The sequence below is a fragment of the Chlorocebus sabaeus genome, chromosome 21 (genome assembly GCF_047675955.1).
Source record: "Chlorocebus sabaeus isolate Y175 chromosome 21, mChlSab1.0.hap1, whole genome shotgun sequence".
Classification (NCBI taxonomy): Eukaryota; Metazoa; Chordata; class Mammalia; order Primates; family Cercopithecidae; genus Chlorocebus; species Chlorocebus sabaeus.
The window spans coordinates 2372774-2392882 of record NC_132924.1 but is presented as its reverse complement, the minus strand read 5'-3'; the positions used below and the strand labels follow the sequence as shown (position 1 = coordinate 2392882).

The following is a 20109-nucleotide window of genomic DNA, read 5'->3' as shown; positions in this document are numbered from 1 at the left end:
TAAAGATGAATGGAGAGGGTTTTGTGGTCTGTGTTCAAGAGGCACTGCTGTTGGGTGTGTGGCTGCAAAAACAGGTGATCTCAGCTGTCCCCAGCAGCTGCCTCACAAGATTGGTCCTGATACAGCCACAGCTGCTGTTCACAGAGCCAGGAGCTCCTTGCAGTTTGGTGTATTCTGCTGAGATTTGTGGCTCCGGCCCTTCTCTGCTCAACTCATTCCTGGTACTATCTGCTCAGCTGCCTTGTTTGTTCCAGTGTTTCCTGGGAGCCTGTTGTGTAACTGCATTTCAGAGGGTCTTTAGGGATTCCACCCTCACTTCACCAGTCACTCTATACTGGCCATCCACTTAGCTTCTTGTGGCCCCGTGTGTGTCCTCTTCAGTGGAGCTGTGAAGAGTTCTAGTTAAGGATAGATCTCATTGTCATGCACCTCACGTTGCTTTGAAAGCTGATCATCTTATTCCTTTTGTGTATTTTGAAGTCTGTTGCTTTTTTTTTTTTTAATAATGTGGACCCTTGCAGTAACAGTAACAGTCACTTTTAAGTATCTTTGTGAATTTAACTCTGGCAACAATTTGATGAAGTTGACATGTAGTTCCCATTTTATAGGTGAGGAAACTGACACTTGGAGAGGTAGAGTAGCTGTATTTACTTCACACAAGCTTTTGATGAATTTCAAGTCTCAAACTAGGTCTTCCTCTAAGCTATGACTGTGGTATATTCTTTGTGTTTCTCTGCCAGTGTCCTGAAGGGGTCCACATCCCATTTGGACTCCATTTTCTTCTAAATGACAGGAAACTTGCAGAAACAGGCCTTTGGTTGGAGAGAGCACTTGGTGGCACTTGGCCTTGCCTGTCCTCCACCTTCCCCTTGGCAGGGCTTAGGTGATTTGAGGGAGCTGGAGTAGTGGTAGATCCTGACCACCACTCACCTGGAACACTTGTTGTTATGTAAAGATAACACCCACTCAATTTTTGAGGTGTGATTTTTTTGTTCTAATTATTCCTCTGGGCTTTCTCTTCCAGGTTTGTGCTGTGCACTAACATGTAATTCAAATACTGATGAAAACAAAACTATTGCACTCCTACCAAATGGTAACAATGTGTATATTTTTTTCTTTTTCTAGTTATAAAAGAAATGCATGTTGTTTGAATAATGGCAGATCATAGAGATCTTTATGTAGCAGAAGTCTCCATGTCTTCCTCTTTGTTCCAAACTCACTCTCTTCTTAGAAGGAATCATTATAGGTTGGTGTTTATTCTTCTGGATGTTTTCTATAAATTTATAAATACACATAAATTTGGCCAAGTGCGGTGGCTCGTGTCTATAATCCCAACACTTTGGGAGGCTGGCGGGGAGGATCCCTTGAGCTCAGGAGGTTGAGGCTGCAGTGAGCTGTGATCATGCCATTGCACTCCTGTCTGGGCAACAGAGTGAGACCCTGCCTCAAAAAAAATAAATAAATAAAGAAGAAGATAAATACATGTACAGTTTTTGAGCACAAATTGTATCATACTATATATATTTTTATTTTGCTATTTCCGAAGCAATATATCATTTACATTATTCCATATCAATGCACAAGATTCTCTCTATTTTTAATGTCTTAAATGTATTCCGAAGAATGGGTGTACAAGATTTGTTTCACTGTGTATTCTTTGATAGAAACTTAGATTATTTCTAATTCCATCCTTATTAAAAAATGCAGCGATAAGATTCTTGGACATAATTTACTACACTGACAACTAACTGTCTTAATTTAATTTAGGAGAGCTAAATAATTAAACATGAGGTCAAAGTACATAAGAAAGCAGCAGCCTTTTATTGCAAATACGCACACACTCTCAGGCGAGGTTCTCTGGTCCTCAGGTATGGGGCCAGGAAAGTCCGCGCGGTCCTCTGCCGGTGGCAGACTTTTATGCATTGGTACTGGAAGGGGGAGGGCAGTGGGCGGGGATAAGGGCGTGATTGGGGCGTCTCCATAGGTGTGGCCAGGTAAGTTTCGATTTCTTCGGATTGACGTCACCTGGCGCATGCTCCATTGTCCTGCACTTTCCCGCGCGCAGGAAAGTTGGTGATGAAGAACAGGGAAGCAATCGGGACTGTGCTATCTTGTTCACCTTCCTCCATTTTGGTCCCTTCTCCCTCACCCAAACACTAACCATTCAGTTTATCCTGCCTTCTTTTAGTCAGAGAATATATCATGAGTTGACTTTATGATTTGATTCATAAGGAAATTAATATTATGACTGGATAAGACAATTGTGAAGAAACTGCACTTCGAGGTTGTCTATCTCCGTATTCTGATGGAAAAGCGTGGAATTTAGAAGCATTGCTCTCTCCTTCAGTTTCTAACAAGTCAGTATTCTCATAGCTATTTAAATTTAAATGTTTGAATTGTTTCTCCTTCCCTCATTCAGGATAAGTATGTTGTTTTTTTGTTTGTGAAACTTCCGACTCCGGGTTTTTTCTGTTGGGCTTTAGAGAGGATAACTCCCGTATTGCTGTTGTATCTATTTCTCTTCAGCATCTGGCTGTATGTGGCAAAGATCATAGAATTAGACCAGGTCCTGTATGTATTTTGGGATGAAAAATTCAAAGTAATCAACTCAAGACGGGACTCTACAACTTTGATTCTTAACAAAAGATTTCCTTTGATTTTCCCCAATCTTTATGATTCCTAGAAGAAATTCACCCAGGGGTGAAGCATGTGGTTCTCTTGAATAATGTTTTGTTGGGGATTTGCACATCGCGTTTCATGAGGCATACTGTTTTACAGGTTTTTTTTTTTTTTTTTTTTTTTTTTTGCACTGCGTTTCTCCGATTCTATTGGAGAGTATACTGGTATACTAGCTTCCTAAAACATATTGGGAAATGTTCCCTCCTCTGCTACTTTTAGACAATATTATACTCATAATGACAAGCTTTCTTGTGAAAATGCTCTGAAAAACAAAATGTAGTGTGGGCCGGACACGGTGGCTCACACCAGCACTTTGGGAGGCTGAGGCAGGTGGATCACGAGGTCAGGAGTTCGAGACCAGCCTGACCGATATGGTGAAACCCCATCTCTACTGAAAATACAAAAATTAGCCAGGCATGCTGGCATGTGCCTATAATCCAAGCTACTCAGGAGGCTGAGGCAGGAGAATCACTTGAACCCAGGAGGCGGAAGTTGCAGTGAGCTGAGATCGTGCCACTGCACTATAGCCTAGGCAAGTGTCGGGTGCCTTTTGTCTTTTGTAGTGGGTAATATTATTTATCTTGATTGGTATTTACCCATATACCTGCCAATGGTTTAATGAGCCCCCATCTTCTACTCTCCAGTCTTACCCCTATTTCAGCCACTCCTCCCTACTTTCTGGTACTCAGTCCTGTGTTTTTCTCTCCTCACATTCTCAACTTTGTCTCTTTAACATGGGGACTTTCATGCGCTGCCTATATCCTTCCGCCATGCGCTGCCTATATCCTTCCGCCATGCGCTGCCTATATCCTTCCGCCCTGCGCTGCCTATATCCTTCCGCCCTGCACTGCCAGGGGGCACTGCAGGCTCTAAGCTGGGGCAGCAATGTGGTCCCCTCAGTTTCAGCCTCTAGACCACTGTCCTGTGCTCCTTGCAGATGCTTCTAGTGTCTGGAAACATCTGGTTCATGTAGTTGGTCTGGCTTCCTGTGTGTTTGGTGCCAGAGGGAGTCTGTTTCTTGCTCTTCCACCATACAGAGAAGGCAAAGCTCTGAATGTATTTTGAAACCAATTCTTGATTATTTCTTTTGGACTGAAATACATTGTCTATTACTATATGATGACACAAATATTGTAGCTTAGTTTGTGGTAGTTAGAATTTCATTTTTATTTATTGTTTTACAGGCCATGCCACCATGCCCAGCTAACGTTTTATTGTTTGTCAGAGACATGGTCTCACTCTGCGGCCCAGGCTAGTTCCAATTCCTTGGTTCACAAAATTCTCCCACCTTGGCCTCCCAAAGCACTGGAATTACAGGCATGAGCCACTGTGCTTGGCCAATAGCTAAAATTTTAGATTATTATGTACAATACTGTGATTAGCCATATTTAACTTCAGAGACAAGGCTTTAATAAAAAATTACTTCATGTTAGAATATTTTTCTTCAATTTTTTCAAATTAGTTTTCTTTTTTTTCCCCTAATCTTTTTGTTCTAGCCTCAATCACCTTTACCCTGAGTTTCCAGGTTTCCGTCCTGGGCAGCAGAGGCTGCTCCATGGCTGATGGGCTTGCGGCTCTGTTTACTTGGAGCTCTTTCCAAGTAAGACTTTGTGACCAGGAGGCCTCTTTTCAGGACAGATCACCTGCATTGCATGTAAAACAAAGAGCCCTTCCAGGCCAGGAGTACTTAGTCAAAATCTTTTTGCTTTCACATTTTATTTTATTTTATTTTATTTTATTTTTTTAAGACAGTGTCTCTGTTGCCGAGGCCGGAGTGCAGTGGGACGATCTCAGCTCACTGCAACCTCTGCCTCCCAGGTTCAAATGACTTTCTTGCCTCAGCCTCTCAAGTAGCTGGGTTTACAGGCTCACACCATGGTGTCCTGCTAAATTTTGTATTTTTAGTAGAGACAGGGTTTCACCATGTTCGCTAGGCTGGTCTTGAACTCCTGACCTCAGGTGATCCACCTGCTTTGGCCTCCCAAATTGCTGGGATTAAGGGTGTGAGCCACCACAGCCGGTGAGTTTTTGAGTCTTTATCCATCATTGGACACAATAAACATCCAGACACACAGATGTTCCACAACATGTCTATGAGTTTAGAGACTGGACGTTTCTTTTTCCAGTGATCCTGGTTCTTGACCTTCTCATTTAAGGTTTTGTCAATCTCCTGGAAGCAGACACAAGGTCTCCTTAAGCCCTGTCAGTGTAGAGGGAGGGTCTTTGAAAAGCACCAAGTTTACACTGTGAGTGTCTCAAGATGCATCCACATTTCTCTGTCTCTTCCAGGCCAGTTCTTGGAGACACTAGGAAGCCAAGAGTTTCCTCCAAGAATGGAGATTCCTTGGAAGTGAGGTTCACCTTGAGTCAAGAAAGACGAATCACACATGGTCAAAGGCCATTGCCCAGGGTCTCAAGAGTAGCCAGAAAGAAGAGCTGGGGCTGGTGGGATTGTGGGGGTCCTCTCTCCCACCTGAAAACTACCGCTGCCTGCTGACCCTCTCAAGAGGAGACCTCTCTGGGCTCCAGCACCTAAAACAGATAAACCTGGGAGGATGTTTCTCTCCTCTGTGTCACACATGTCCTGGAGAAAACCTGTGTATCTAAATGACCAAAGAAAACTGTGAGAAAAAGTGCAAAATTTGTGCCAGGCCATTCAGTGTCTGGCTGGGGGTCTGTGGTGCACATGCATTCCAAGAAGACTGGAGAGTGCCAAGCCTGTGGGAAATGTCCCTCAGACCTGCCTTTCACACCTGGAGTATGGCTGCCCATCCAGGTTCATGATGCAGAACTGTCTTTAAAAGGTGACTGCGGATATAGAGAGAGGGATTTCTAACCCTGATAGAACACGACCAGCTGTTGCACTGGGGAAAGCTGCATCCACCCATGACATGCTGCTCAAACTGGCCCGGAACACACTCTACTACCTAAGGAATAAGCCCCACATTTGCTCTTTGTGGGTGAAAGGAGAGGGTGAGAGAGGAGAGGAGTGTCCACACAGACATGAGGAGCCTGCAGATCCAGATGACCCCTTGCTGATCAGAATATGAAAGATTGATTTGTGAAAACAATGACCCTGTAGCAGATAAACTTCTAGAGCAGGCTTCAACCATGCGTCATCCAGACCCACTGGCGGAGAAGTCTGCCCCCACTCTATGTTGATGGTCTGGGGGATACCATTACTGAGACAGATTTAAAAAATAATCTACCTGTTGGTGAGATCTGGACGGTCACTGTTTTGCAGAGACAACAGTGTGCTCTCATCGGCTTTCCACAGGGCAGGCTGCGGAAATGGCCACTGAGAAGTCCTTTTGTAAATTCATTGTCCTTGACTGCAGACTTACCATCAAATGGAAGAAGAGTCCAAGCTCTCAAAGAAAAGGAAAAAGAGAAGGATGGAACCGTAGACTCTGGGATCCTGCCAGAGCCTATTTCAGTGCTGCCAGGAGCTCCTCCTCCCCCTGCAGCTCTGGTCCCCACCTTGGAGCCTCCTTCCAAGGAGTGAGATTACCTTTCTGACTTTCTCTGGCCACAGACAACTTTTCTGACTTTTTCTGTCCTTGGCACCTGCTGAGGAGAGCAGACCCACGGACCCGGGCCATTCTTGCCCTGCTTCTTGATCGTGCGACTTGAAGGCATTCTTGTGTGGTAGAAGCAGGGCACCAGGACCATCTGATCGATGGTCTCTGGCCTCTGCCCCACTGATGGTCAGATGGTGGCCACTCAGGGTGTGAGAGCCCAGCCATCACTGCTTCCTTGAGTTGAAGAGGTTGGAGGCTGGTCCACCTGCTCCTATCCCACCCTTGGTGATGTGGATGGATGGTTGCTTTTTGAGCCTGATAACGTCACTGCCTTGGCCCTCCCAGGCATTTCCTGCCTTGGCTGGGGGGCTTGCGTACCCACACACTACTTTAAGGGGCTTGCCCTTCTTTGGGCCAAATTCTAATTTTGGCCAGTGCCCCAGGAAGCTCAGTCCCCTGTTTTGTTATCTTGGCTATTTCTGGGGCACCTATGGTTCTCCTGGGTCCCTTTTCTCCCAGGGCTTGGGCTGGGCTGGGCATCTGTAGGTCTGGGATATTTGCCCTGTGAGGGAGGCTCTGTCACACAAGTGGGCAGGCATAGGGACATGTGATAGGCGCTGGCTGGCTAGGGCTCTGCAGATGCCACAATCCTTCTGCCCTCCAGCAGCCTCTGAGTCCAGCTTCCCCATTGACACTGATTTCACCCAGCTGAGGAGCTGTCTGGGGTTGTCTGGGTGCTGTCTTGGCTCCTTTAAGGCTGTGCTGCTCAGTGGCCCCTGAGAAAGGTCAGGTCCAGGTGCCACAATGCAAGGGGAGTGTCTGTGGCCCTACTACTGGGGTTTCGGTGGGCTGGGCAAGGCCTGGTTGTGGGGGCCCTGATGGGGTTCAAGGCCAGGGTCTGTCCTATGGTCCTGGGCTGTCCAGGGAAGATGAAAGAACAAGGGTTTGACATGCCTGCTCAAAGCTGCACTGTGGACACCATGAGCCCCGGATGTCTAGGTCCATGGGGAGTTTGGGAGAGAATTTCAACACAGAACTCACCAAAAATCCCATGGTCTATCCTGAGATAGGAACAGACTTGCCACATCTTGAGCCACTACGCCACCAGAGAGTGACCTGCTGTCCTGGGCTCTACGGAATTCTCATGCTGCTGGGTCTTGGCCTCGGTCAGCTTCTGGGCTTCTGGAGCTGGGCTGGCGGGCCAGGGAGGGCAAGCCCCTCCCCCTTGGGAAGGGTCTCCATGCTGAGGGATGCCCGCAGAGGTCTGGGTGCCAGAGACACTCGCTCCAGGACCAGGGCCTTCCTAGGGATCTTTATATGTTTATCTGAATGGAAAGCAAACTTGGTTCACTTCTCCCCCAAGCCCATCTGACCCTTGTACAGTTTGGGTTTTTGGAATCTTGGGGTCTCTGGTAACCCACCTGGTCTGACACTGAGGAAACACCTACAGAATGCTGATCCCACAGTGAGGGGTGTATGCTGCCTGGGGTATGGGAACTCGTGAGTGGGGACCCCTGTTGCTCTCTGGCCCTGTTGGTGCTCGCAGCTATGGGTGTGGGCTGGCACAGATGGGACCGAACCCTCCAGGGCCCTCAAGGGTTCTTCTACGGCAGGAGGGGAAGGGTGCGGTGGGGGCTTGGAGGGGTCTTGTCCTCATCCCCTGCCCTGTTACTGAGGTGAGTCCAATGCCTGCCCTGGGGCCCAGCTGGCCTGTTTTTAGAAAATTCTTAGAGAAGGAAGAGGAGGAGGAGAAGGAAGGCCTGGGGAGCAGGGATGGAGGGTCCTGTGCACTCCCCACTTTTTACTGTCTTAGATGGTGACTCAGGAGGGGACCTGGTGCTGGAGACCACCTGGAGGGCAGGTCACAGTGCATTCTTCTGAGCTCAGCCATAGAGGCCCTCAAGTGCCTGAGAACCACATCATCATCCAGATCCCAGGTCTGGGACAGTGTGTCTTGGGAGAGCTCCCACAGGACAAATAGGAGAGCTTCAGGAGAGGGTCTAGGTTTGGGGCTGGGCATCAGGCCAGGAGGGATCTCCTGGGAGGGGTCTGTGCCTTCACCCTGTTTCTGCCCTGGGCACCTCGCACTGGACAGTGCTGGGTCATTTCTGGACACCCCTGGGGTCCAGTTCTGCACAGGAGGCAATGGATACAGGAAGGTCCAGGCAGGGAAGTGTTTGCCACACTCCTGCCTTTCATCTGAGTTGTGTCAGGGGTGGGTTCAGTTTCCAGGAGGACTCATGGTGCCCTCTCCAACCCATCAGAGTTGAATTGGTTTGGCCCTCCCTCAGGGCTAAAGCAGAGGGTCCTGTGGGCAGTGTGGGCACTGCCCTTGGGCTAGGTTTGATGTGCTTGTGTGCTCCCTCGGCACTCTCGGGCACATGGGGACAGGGTTCTGTGCACTTTCAATGCCACATATGCCCTGGCTGTGAGCATGTGCTTGCCCTGCAGAAGGCAGATGTACCAGAGCCTCAGGATAAGCTTGTGATGAGCTTGAAGTAGGAATTTATGGGGACAGCAGGCATGGGAGGACCTGGCCCTTCAAGGTGGAAGGCTGGTGGCCTGAGCAGGGCCTACTAGGTCCTCAGTCTGTGGTGCTGGGGGGCCCCTATGCATGGGATGAGACCTCCCACAGGAGGCTGGATCAGATAAGGTCTTGCAGCTTCTTATAGGGGTGGTCTCATCTCCATCAAATGTGGCCCCTGAAAGAGGGGGCTCCCCAAGTACTCTCCCAAGATGAGTCTTGGCCCAGTCTGCCCAGGATGCTGGCCCTGAGTCCCAGCCCCAGTCGTGTAACACCCCCTCTCAGGCAGGACATGGTTTGTGTGCCCTGCAGGGACCTGCCTCTGCCTCCTGCGCAGAGGAAGGGAGCTGGGTCCTTCTGGAGGAGCCAGACCCCTCAGCTGGGGAAGCCAGGCCCTGTAGGGCAGCAGGGTCCCTGGCCTGGGGTCTCCTATGCACACTGGTCCCATCAATCAAGCACTGTAGTAGCCATTTTAAGGTGGCAATCTGGGTACACAACATTTGCTTGTCTGCACAGAAGGAGCAGAGGTGTTCAGAGCACCCTGGACTGCCCTGAAAACCTCACTATTCCAGGCCCCTCTGCAGATCCTTCCCAAAGCCAGAACTCCAGGCAGTAGGCTGGGCTGTCACCCTCTTCTCTGATGCCCTACCCCTGTCCTGAGACCTCCCCATTGCCCCTCAGATGCCCCATCCCTCCGGATTGCCCACCTGCCCTGGGACCCTCCACACCCCACATGCCTTACTTGTTGCTGCAGCGCTCTCTGAACATGGTGTGGCTTGTGAAGGTGTGGCTCACATCTAGGTCATTCTGGTGCACGTTCACTGAGGACATCTTGGCCTGCCCCATTTTCTATAGAGCAGGGCCAGGCCTCAGAACAGACACAAGACTCACTGTCAAAACTGCTGTCATGAAGTAGTGGTTCTGGAAGGAAAGGAGGCTTTTTCTGCAGAAACTTCTCTTCATTTCCAAAGTCAGGCAAAGTCAGCAGCGCGCAGCTCACCTGTGTTGCCCACACCACTGTCTGCCCAGGATGTGTGACTGACCCCTTCCGCCGCCTTGGGGTTGACTTTCCCTCCATATGGGTAACTGGGCTTCTGACATGGTCTGGCGTATACATCCTGCTCTGGCTGGGACTGGAAGGACCAGAGCTGGTGTTTCCCTGGGTTCTTGGCCTTCGCCTTCTTGACATTCAGTAGGGGTGACCATCCTGGGCCCCAGACATCTGTGAGGATTCCTTTGTAGACCCAATGAGACATCTGTGGACAGAAGAATGCTCTGGTGAGACAGTCCTCAGGGTGACTCCAAGGGGGATCTGAACCTAAGGATTCTGGAAGTTTCCAGCTTTTGTCTCCACGGTTCCTTAGGAGAGGTTCAGTCTGCCTAGGACTGGGCCTCCCTTCCCATGAATAAAGAGTGAGCAAGAGCTCAGGTTGTGAACTCTGATCTGGATTTATTCCTTCCTTTGGGGTGACCAGAAAGTGTTCCTGTTCCTGGCTTAGAAGTGACCCAGGCCCTGGCATCAGATTCCTCCCAGCAAAGTGATCCTTGCAGGTATGGGTAGGAGGGCTGGGGACCAGGCTTGTTGTCCTTTTGGTGAGGAAAATGTACCCTTCTCTGAGAGGCAGGCAACACCAGGCAGCAACAATGGGCACCTGTCCTAAACTCTGAAGAGCGGTCATGGGGGACACTCACCGCTGTGCCTTCTTACTGTTCCTAGATTTATTCCAGTTAAGCATAGCCATTTATCTGTGCATCTGATGCCCTGATGTTTTTGCTGTAGATAAGAAGTGATGGAGTGAGCTGAGCTGCCAGGCTTCCTGGAGTGATTCTTGGATGCTGGGTCTTGTGCTTAGGGGCCCTGATGTGACTTAACTAGAAGGAGCTAGAATAGGACAGAACCCAGCCCCTGATGAGTGGGCACTGGTGGCCTGGCCTCATGACCACAGGACACACTCTTCCCAGGGCAAAGACACCCTGAGCTTTGGTTGGGTCTTGGCCTCCAGGTAGGGCCCTGGTGGTCAGCGGGCAGTGACTCCTGAGACACTACTGTGATTCTCGGTGGTGGCTGTGGTAAAACACCTGCAGGGCTGGAGTTTAGTGTGAGATTCAGGAGGAACTGTGGCCTCTCCCAGTGACAGTGTGTCACTCCCACTCACCAGCACCCATGCCCACAGGCCACGGCCTCTGCCTCACCAAACCCCCACTGAGTCGCCCATCTATGGAACAGCTTCCATGCAGCAGGGTCAAGCTCTTACCTCTACCTCCAGGGCACAGACAGGGGCAGCTCTGTCTCACTGTAAGGCCATGAGGAGAGCTGAGGACCTAGACAAGGCTGTGGGCCATCCTCTTTCCTGAGCAGGCCTCAGGGAAAGACCAGCCCCATCCTCATCTGACCCAGGTCTCAGCACAGGAGCCTGCATAGGGAAGAACGGACACCCAGGGCCTCCATGCTGGCTGACACTCAGGAGGGGTCGGGGCAATGGAGCAGAGGCAGCACAGGGCCAGGCAGGGGCTGCTGAGGATCCATGGGGGCTCAGGCTGCACCATGGGGCTGCCCCTCCTGAGCTGCAGGCAGCATCCCCTGTGGTAGCTGAGAAAGTCCAGTCCTGAGATGGGACAGTGCTGCCCAGGGGTGTGTGGCTGGGCCCTGACAGCAGTGTCCCAGAAAGTGACTATATCGCCAGACTCAGTTCCAGGAATACTGAGAAGTGCCCAGTACAGCGAGGATGCACCTGGAGCCCATCCTGTCTAATGGACTCTGACCATCCCACGTCCATCTGCCTCTCCTGCATATCAGCCACCAACCCTTCCGTTTTCCTCATTTCTCCATGGTGTCTGACCCAGAGGCTGTGACCCTCTCTCCAGCCACAGTGGCCCTTCTTTTACCCTTGTCCTGTCAGAGACCCTGAGCAAGACTCCCCAGACCCATCCACATGCCTGGCTTGTCCACTTACTAATTGTGTTGCTGTGCGCTGCCGGAGTGGCACCAGAGGCAATGAGGGTGACTGAGGGCTCCACAAGTGACCAGCTTGGCCCTTTATCCCATCCCTCGCCTCAGGGGGTTCTCAGTGCTGTCAGCCAGCAGCCCTGGCTTGGTTGGGGCACCTGGCTGTCCTCCTCCTACTGTTCTTTCCTGACTCAGCCTCTCCCTACCTGTCCTCTGTCCATGGTGCTGACCAAGCCAGCAGGGAGCAGGTCCCCAGAGGGTGCTGCTGAGCTTTGGGGACTGACTGAGGCTCCTCTGCTGAGGGGTCCCAGGTGAGTCGCTGCCCCTGGTTCTACATCATCTGCTGTCCTCTTCAGCACCATCCACCCCACCCCAGGCCGGCTCCATGCAGATGCATCCCTGAGTCACCAGTCTCAGGGTCCTCTGTTGTAGGATGGAGATTACTGTACCTGCTGTACACATTCATATTTATTGTATGAAATAAAGTATAGAATCTAAAGTGAGGATTTTGATTTGCATTTTCCTGATGATTACTGATGTTGAGCAATTGTTACCCATTTTTATATCTTTTTAAAAAGATAAATGTCTATTCAGGTTCTTTGCTTGTTTTTAAATCAGGTTATTAGATTTTGGTGAGTTTTCTTTCTTTTTTGCTATTCAGTTGTGTGGGCTTCTTATGTATTTTGATATTAACCCCTTATGAGATATATTGTTAGCGAATATTTTCTCCAAGTTCATAAGCTGCTTTTTAATTTCATTGATTGATTTCTCCTGTGCAGAAGTTTTAGGGTTAGATGTGCTCCTACTTGAATTTTTGTTTTTTGTTGCTTGTGCTTTTAATGTCTTATTTAATAAATTATTATCTGAAGCAATGTCAAGGAGCTTTTGCCCTATGTTTTCTTCTAGGAGTTTTACAGTTTCTGGTTAAATAGCAGTGGGATATCACCTCCCATCTGTTAGGATGGCTGTTATAAAAAGGACAAGAGATAACAAGTGTTGGTGATGGTGTGAAGAGAAGGGAACCCTTGTACAATGCTGGTTAGAATGTAAGTTAGTACAGCCATTTTGGAAAACAGTATGAAGGTTCCTGAGAATCTAAAAATATAACTACCATATAGCTCAGCAATCCCTCTTATAAATTATATATCAACAAGAAATGAAATCAGCATCTTGTAGAGATGTCTGCATTCCCCTCTTCCCCATGCCCCACCGCAGCATCGTTCCCAACAGCCAAGCCATGGGATGAAGTTACTGTGCATTGATGGACAAGTGGAGAAAAAACTGTGGGGGTGGGGTGTGTGTGTGTGTGTGTGTATAATAGATAATATACTATTTTTCAGCTTTTAAAAAGGAGAAGAAACTGCCATTTGTGATAATGAACCTGGAGGATATTAAGCTAAATGAAGTAGCTTAGGGAGAGAGAAAAATACTGCATAATTTCTGTTACATATGAAATGTTTAAAAAGGTTAAATACATAGAGACATGATAGAATGATGACTTGGGGGAGAACAAACAAGTCAACATTTCAGTTTATAACATAAATGAATCTGGAGGACTAAAGTACAGTTTAAAAGTAATAGTTACTATTTTATATTATGCACTAGTAATTTTTGAACAGGGTAAACTTTAGGTGCTTTGACACCAAAAGGAAACTACATGAGTTCATGCATATGCTAAATTGTTTGACTGTAGTCATCATTGATATGGATACAAATATATGTAATTATGGGCTTTTTAAATTTAAATCTTATACATAGGTAACAAAAAATAAAGTTAATTGGAAAACTGTGTCATTAGACTTGATTTTGCCTAAATGACGAACTGAAACTACCTCCTAAACATTAATATTTGTACATCATATACACTTCATATATTGGAAATATGTTTAAAGAAAAGGAATTATAAATTTTAATAAACACAAAATGACACAGTAAATGCAAAATGGTAGAAAGAGATGAAAATTTGATTAATCAGAGTGGTTAATGCTTAGATATAATTAATGATGTGTTAGGAGCAATTTCAAACCATTTACAAGTAGATTTAATACCAAAGAGTTTATGTGTACACGGAGATTAAATAAAAAAATATACATTTACAATGATATTAATTGATATTAAAATGATTATGGAAATAAACTGGTATAGAAAAAATAGAGTATTAAGTAACTATTAGAAAATTTGAAACTCTATTAGAAAGTTAATCAAGTGGAAAACTGATCAGCATTTTTGAGCACTGATCAAAGGATGGACATAATTTTCCAATACCAAGAAAATCATTTGATATTGCAAGGTTTTAAACCTAAATTAGTGTCTTTAACTTCACAAAGTCAGAAATCCTATAAGCAATGTTTCCTGAACACTGTAAAATGACAATAAAAATTAAAGTGTAACCCACAAGTAACATGTAGCCACATGCAAATTTCCTTTCAGATTGCTTTGTTATTTTTTGGTTTCAAGTGAATTTTTATTTTAATAGGTTTTTGGGGAACAGGTGGTGGTTGATTACAGGGATAAGTTTTTTGTGGTTATTTCTGAGATGTTGGTGCACCCATCACCTGAGCAGTGTACACTGTACCCAATGGGTAGTCTTTTATTCCTAAGGTTGTTTTAAATGACATCTAGATTAAATAGAACATTAAAACTGAGATTACTTTTACAGCACCAGAGAAATGCTAAGGAGGAAGCTTTGTGACTGAAACCAAAAGACTGAATTTATATATTTATTTCTACTAATTAACATTCTTAATTTTATAGAAAAACAGCAATTCTGACCACGTGCAGGAGTTATGCATTACAGTGGAGCATGATCACTTCAGATATTTGTCCAAAACATAAAAATTCTTCCAAGTATTAAGAAAATATTTATACTTCACAGATAATGTTAGTGTATAATACATGGGCATTCCGATGTTTTAAATAATAAAAATTGAAATTTCTCATGAGATACTGTTCTACATAAAATATTTATGTAAAGATTTTTATTCCTATATGCGTGTGAACATTTGATATTTTAGCACAGAATAACATATTCTCAAAGGTCATTTAATGTAGTAAATTAAAAATCTTTGAAGTTTACAAGAATTCTGAAACTGCCCAGCAAAGCTGATAGAAAAATATGGGAACTTCCCAAGAGCAGAAGTGAATCAAGAGGCAAATTCACAGGAGTCATGAAAGCGAGAAGTTAGAGCTGCCTGCAGGTACAGCTCTGATTGCAGGGCTGATTACACAGACCTCAAGCCTGTGAGCATTGTCCACTCTGCCCCTTGGAATAAACAGAGAAAATTACTAACTGGGGCCATCCCAAATGTGAGATCTCTATAACATAAGAACAAAGTTGTAAATTATGAAGCACACAAAATAAGCCACCCAAAAAAGGGAAAGAAGAAATTATATATCACATAAACTTCACAGATTGGAAACATATTTAAAATAATTAAGTAACACAAACAGGGAAAGAGAATATCAAAATAATTTTGAAAGCACGTGAAGTTTTAAAGCAGGCACTGGGAGCAGTGGCTCATGCCTGTACTCCCAGCACTTTGCGGGCGCCAAGGCAGGAGGATCACTTGAGACCAGCGTAGGCAACAAAGCAAAAGCTGTCTCTACAACAAATAGATATAAAAAGATAAGCCAGGCACAGTGGTGTGTGCCTGTAGTGTCAGCTACTGGGCAGGTGGAGGTGAGAGGGTTTCTTGAGACCAGGAATTTGAGGTTACAGTGAGCTATGACCAGCACTGAACTCAAGCCTGGGTGACAGAGAGATTCTTTCTCAAACACACACGCGCACATACACACTAAACACGCATGTTTCGCAAAGACTCAGATAGAAATTGAACAACTGAAACTTAAATAAATTTAATATACAATGTATGGTTTAATTATTAAATTAGACCAAGTTAATAACAACAGGATTAGTGAACTAGAATACTGAAATGAAGAAATAAAACAACTACAGAGAAACAAAATGATCACAATACAAATATGATGATACACATTCAAAGAATAAAATGAGATGAAATCAAACATATTTCACTAGCTTACAAATAACAAAGCATACTAATAACAAATATTTATAAATTTCTGAAACTGAGTATCAGATGGAAACCCTTGAATGCAGAAGTGTATTGTGATTAAAAGTGATCACCAACAACAAAAAAAAAAACTCAACAGAAATAAAAGTTAAACTGCATAACATCACAAAAAAGAAAAAAATATTTAAAGCCATGACAGAGAAAAGAAGAGAGAACCAATGAACGTGAGAGCAAACTCTCCACAGCCTGTGTTCAGCCAAAAAACAGAGAAATAGGTAAGAGTGCTGAGAGAAGTCACTGCTCAACCAATAGTTAGATACTTCACTAACATATTTTGAATAAGTAAGGATACACTAAACGATTTCCAAAAGTAAAAAAATGAGACATCTTATTACCAATATGAGCTCATTAAGAATACACTTCAAAAAGAAAAAAAAATTAAAATGAAGTTCAAGGAATCAAAATGAAATGCAAGAAAGTGCAAACATATTGGGCTATGAAATCATGGTGGACAACGAACTAAGAGATCCATCAAGTCTTTGGCAGCATCAGTTTCCAAATGATTTACATAAAATAAGAGTGTTACAGAAACTCTCTACAATGTAGTGAAATAAATTATCAAATCCTCTGATACTTGAATAATTTAACTGATTTTAGAATCTCCTTTTCAGATAATTATTTTCATAAAAAATACAATACTTGTGTTTCATCATTTGCAGAATATCCATTATTCTTTTTTCAAACCTTATTAGCAACAAAGGGCTTACAGTGGCATAGGTACTGGTCACAAGCCTCTGGACACCCAGGACGACTGTATCATATGTTGATATCAGGATCAAGTAGGATGAGCTCATATCCATCCAGTACATGACCACAAAGAAACTCACCAACAGCAAGATGGTCTTGGCAGCCCTTTTTTCCTGGAGAGACTCTTGGGGAGAGTCTGGTGTTGTTAAGGTGCGGGGATCACCTCTGATCCCTGCACAAGAGAGTCACCATGTGCGCAGTTGAGAGAAGAAGAATTCCCACAAAGGAGACATCTCTGGATAATGACAGGGTAAGAAAAATAAGGTTCCTGATAATGGACTTCCTTGGGGAGATGAGGCAGTATTTATTGAGCATCAGAAAACTGGTGTGAGTCGTATTGGAAGAAACCACAGTGTAGAAGATCATGTAATTACTGCAGGACAAACTGAAGGACCACAAGAAGACAAGAACATGTGAAATGGGATTTGTGAGTTTATGTTTAAACCTCACCAACCAGGAGGTGCTGGGACCGATGGTGATGGCCTGGAGCAGGCTCAGGAGGCTGGCGGTGCAGACGGAGAGGCGCCACATCACCCTGCTCAGGTAGGAAAGCATCTTACACTTGAAGTCATTTTGAAAATGAAGGGACTCAAAAAGATCTGGAGACACCAAGAACACAATGGTGAACAACATCATGATGTGGACAATGGCCAAGTGACTGGTGGTCAGGTCAGGGGGCTTAGGATCCAGAAGGAGCTTCATGGTACCCAGAGAAAAGGAGGAGGATGTTGGCTGAGACTCCAGTAACAACTTGGGCAAAGAAGGCACTTTTGAATGATAACAAAAGTGGAAACTGTGTTCATTTTAGTGACAAAGAGGAGATATTTTATGTACCTGAAAAAAATCAACCAATAAAACTTCCATCATCAATGTTACTTACTTCAGATTCAAAATTATCACCATCATTATCATTTTAAATCCATCCATTTATTTTGATTAATGTTGATTATCACATATAAATTCTTAAACCTACAGCCTGATCATTATATGATAAACCAAATTATTAATATAGTTGATCGAACACCCACACCTGCACAGTCACACCTGTAGAGGGCGCACGTTATCTGTGCTCCTATAGTACCAAGGACACACTTTTTTAGCAAGCTTTTTGTTCTCACTTTTTGCATTCCTTCATTTAGTTTTCACCACCCAGAACTGTGACATGTATATAAAAATGAATCATGGGTGTTTGTAGAACTGAACTGAAGTAGATTTTGTGCTAATGGAAAAAGCAATAGCCTGACGTATTTTGGAAAAAAATAATAATGCATTGAGTGGCTGTCATATCACATCAGTCTGACATCATGCTGAACATGCATGATGTTTCATGTATACTATAAAAATTATATAGCACATACACAGCAGAAGGTGTTATTTTCAGATAGTTTGTGGTAGTAAAAAAAAACTTCCCTATTAACAATTACTATAACAGGATTAAACCATTTTATTATGGTCATCTACTAAAATCTTCTTAATGTGAAGTATATTTAAAACCTTGGGAGTGCGCCTGGCCTGCCCCGCCGTGGGGCCGCGCGGGGACGCTCGCAGGTGGACGCGTGGACCCAGCCCCGGCGCCCATGGCCGGGGCCGCGATGGCCCGCGGAGCCGCATGCCTCCCGCTGCAGCCCGCGCGCAGCACAGAGGGGCTGCTGCGCGCCTTCCTGCAGAGCCTGCGCACGCTGTTCGACATCCTGGACTACCCGCGGCGCGGCTGCGGGCACCTGGGCGATATCCAGTCCCGCTGGCAGGGCGCCGACGCGCGAGAGCTGCCCCCGCGGGGTCCTGGAGGGCCTGCGCGAGGTGGCCCCGACCAGCGGCTACCTGACCTTACAGCGCTTCGTGGCCGGCCTGCGCACCGCGCTGCTGAGCGCCGGCGGCGGTCCAGGGGACCCCAGGCACGCCCCGGCCCGGCCCGGCCCGGCCAGGCCCGGGGACCAGCTGCCGCAGCCGGCGCAGCGCCTGATGTTCACGCCGGCCGACAAGCCGCGGACGGTCCTGGAGAGGAAGCCCCTGCCCCTGGGCGTGCGAGCTTCTCTGGCCGTTCCCAGTGGCGCGGCCCGCTGCCCGGAGCAGTTGTGTGCCCCCGCCGAGGCGGCGTCCTGCCCCGCGGAACCAGAGCGGTCCCAGAGCGCGGCGCTGGAACGGAGCCGGAGCGCTGACGCAGGTGCAGCGGCCTGCAGGACCCTGGAGGCAGACTCAGGGGATGCCCCGCGGATCCCCAGTGCCCGAGGGGAACGTCGGAGGCACACCATCACCAGCGGCATGCTCTGCGGCTTGCTGAAGTAGATGAAGGAGCTGGAGCAGGAGAAGGAGGTGCTGCAGGGTTTGGAGATGATGGCGCGGGGCCGCAATTGGTACCAGCAGCAGCTCCAACGAGTGCAGGAGCGCCGGTGCCGCCTGGGCCAGAGCAGAGCCGGCGCCGACTCTGGGGCCATGGGGAGCCCCCGCCCACTGAGGCGGCTACTGTCCAAGGTACAGGAGGTGGCCGGGTGCCTGGGAGAGCTGCTGGCTGCAGCCTGTGCCAGCCAGGCCCTACCCACGTCCTCCTCCGGGCCGCCTGCTCTACCCTGGCGTACACCTCGTCCCCGGGCTGTGAGCAGCAGACCGTTCTCATGCTGAAGGAGAAGAACTGACTCCTCACCCAGGAGGTGACCGAGAAGAGTGGGTACATCACGCAACTGGAGCAGAAGTCGGCACTCATTAAGCAGCTGTTTGAGGCCAGCACCCTGAAAAGGCAAGGCGGGGGGCCTCTGGACCCCACCTTCATCTTGCCAGTGTGGGCTGAGCAGGCCCACAGGGCCAGCCTGGCACTCTGCCGTTTGGGGCAGGCGCTCTGTCGCACCCAACCTCTCTGGCTGGAGACCCCCGGCAGGCCCAGGCAGGCCCGGAATGGGCGTCTTCCTGCACCCCTTGCCATCCAGGTTCCCCAGGCCTGTCCCCGGCTGGCCCCTACACCGAGTCCTTGACTCGGTTTTGGCTTCCGGTGCTAACATAGACTGAGGCTTTCTTGAGTCCGCATAGTCCGCAGCTACTACTGCCGCTGTCAGTGGACAGTGGACCCCTCCACCAGTTACCAGATCTCTGGTCGCCCCGGTTTCCAGTGGTGCTGCCCTGGGTCTCATCTCCAGTGAAAGGCTCTGCTCACGCCAGGCTGCACTTCTGACAATGGCCAGCAGAGGGCGCCAGGCGGCACGGTTGCAGCGCTGAGACCGCGCCCCAGACCTGGGAGTTCCGAGGGCAACTTACCCCCACCTCAACCAGGGCACCAGGAGGTGCCTGTCGCTCGGATGGGAGCAAATGGAGGGGATGGGGACGGCCTGTAAGCGGGGGTTGCCTGCCTGGCAGGGGAGCCCCAGGGATGGCGGTCGGACTTCAGGTCCCGACCAAGACTGAGAGACTCTGGCTGCAGCGGATCAGGGAGCCAGGTGGACTAGAGCTTGGCCTGCGTGTGCCTCCCGCAGACCCCGCGGTGATGGTCTTCCTCATCCTGGCCAGGACGCTGCCCCACATTGAGTCCCACAGAACAACCTGTGAGCCTGGCTCCCCAGAGGCCCCTGTCCCCAGGAGGGGGATCAGCCTGGGCCCCCAGACAGTTTCCAG

The 20109-nt window shown here is 47.7% G+C and overlaps 1 pseudogene; it reads left to right on the top strand.

The window, feature by feature from the left end:
• The first annotated feature begins 18086 nt into the window (after positions 1-18086).
• LOC103226001 (suppressor APC domain-containing protein 2 pseudogene) lies at positions 18087-19475 on the top strand (annotated as a pseudogene).
• Positions 19476-20109: the final 634 nt, after the last annotated feature.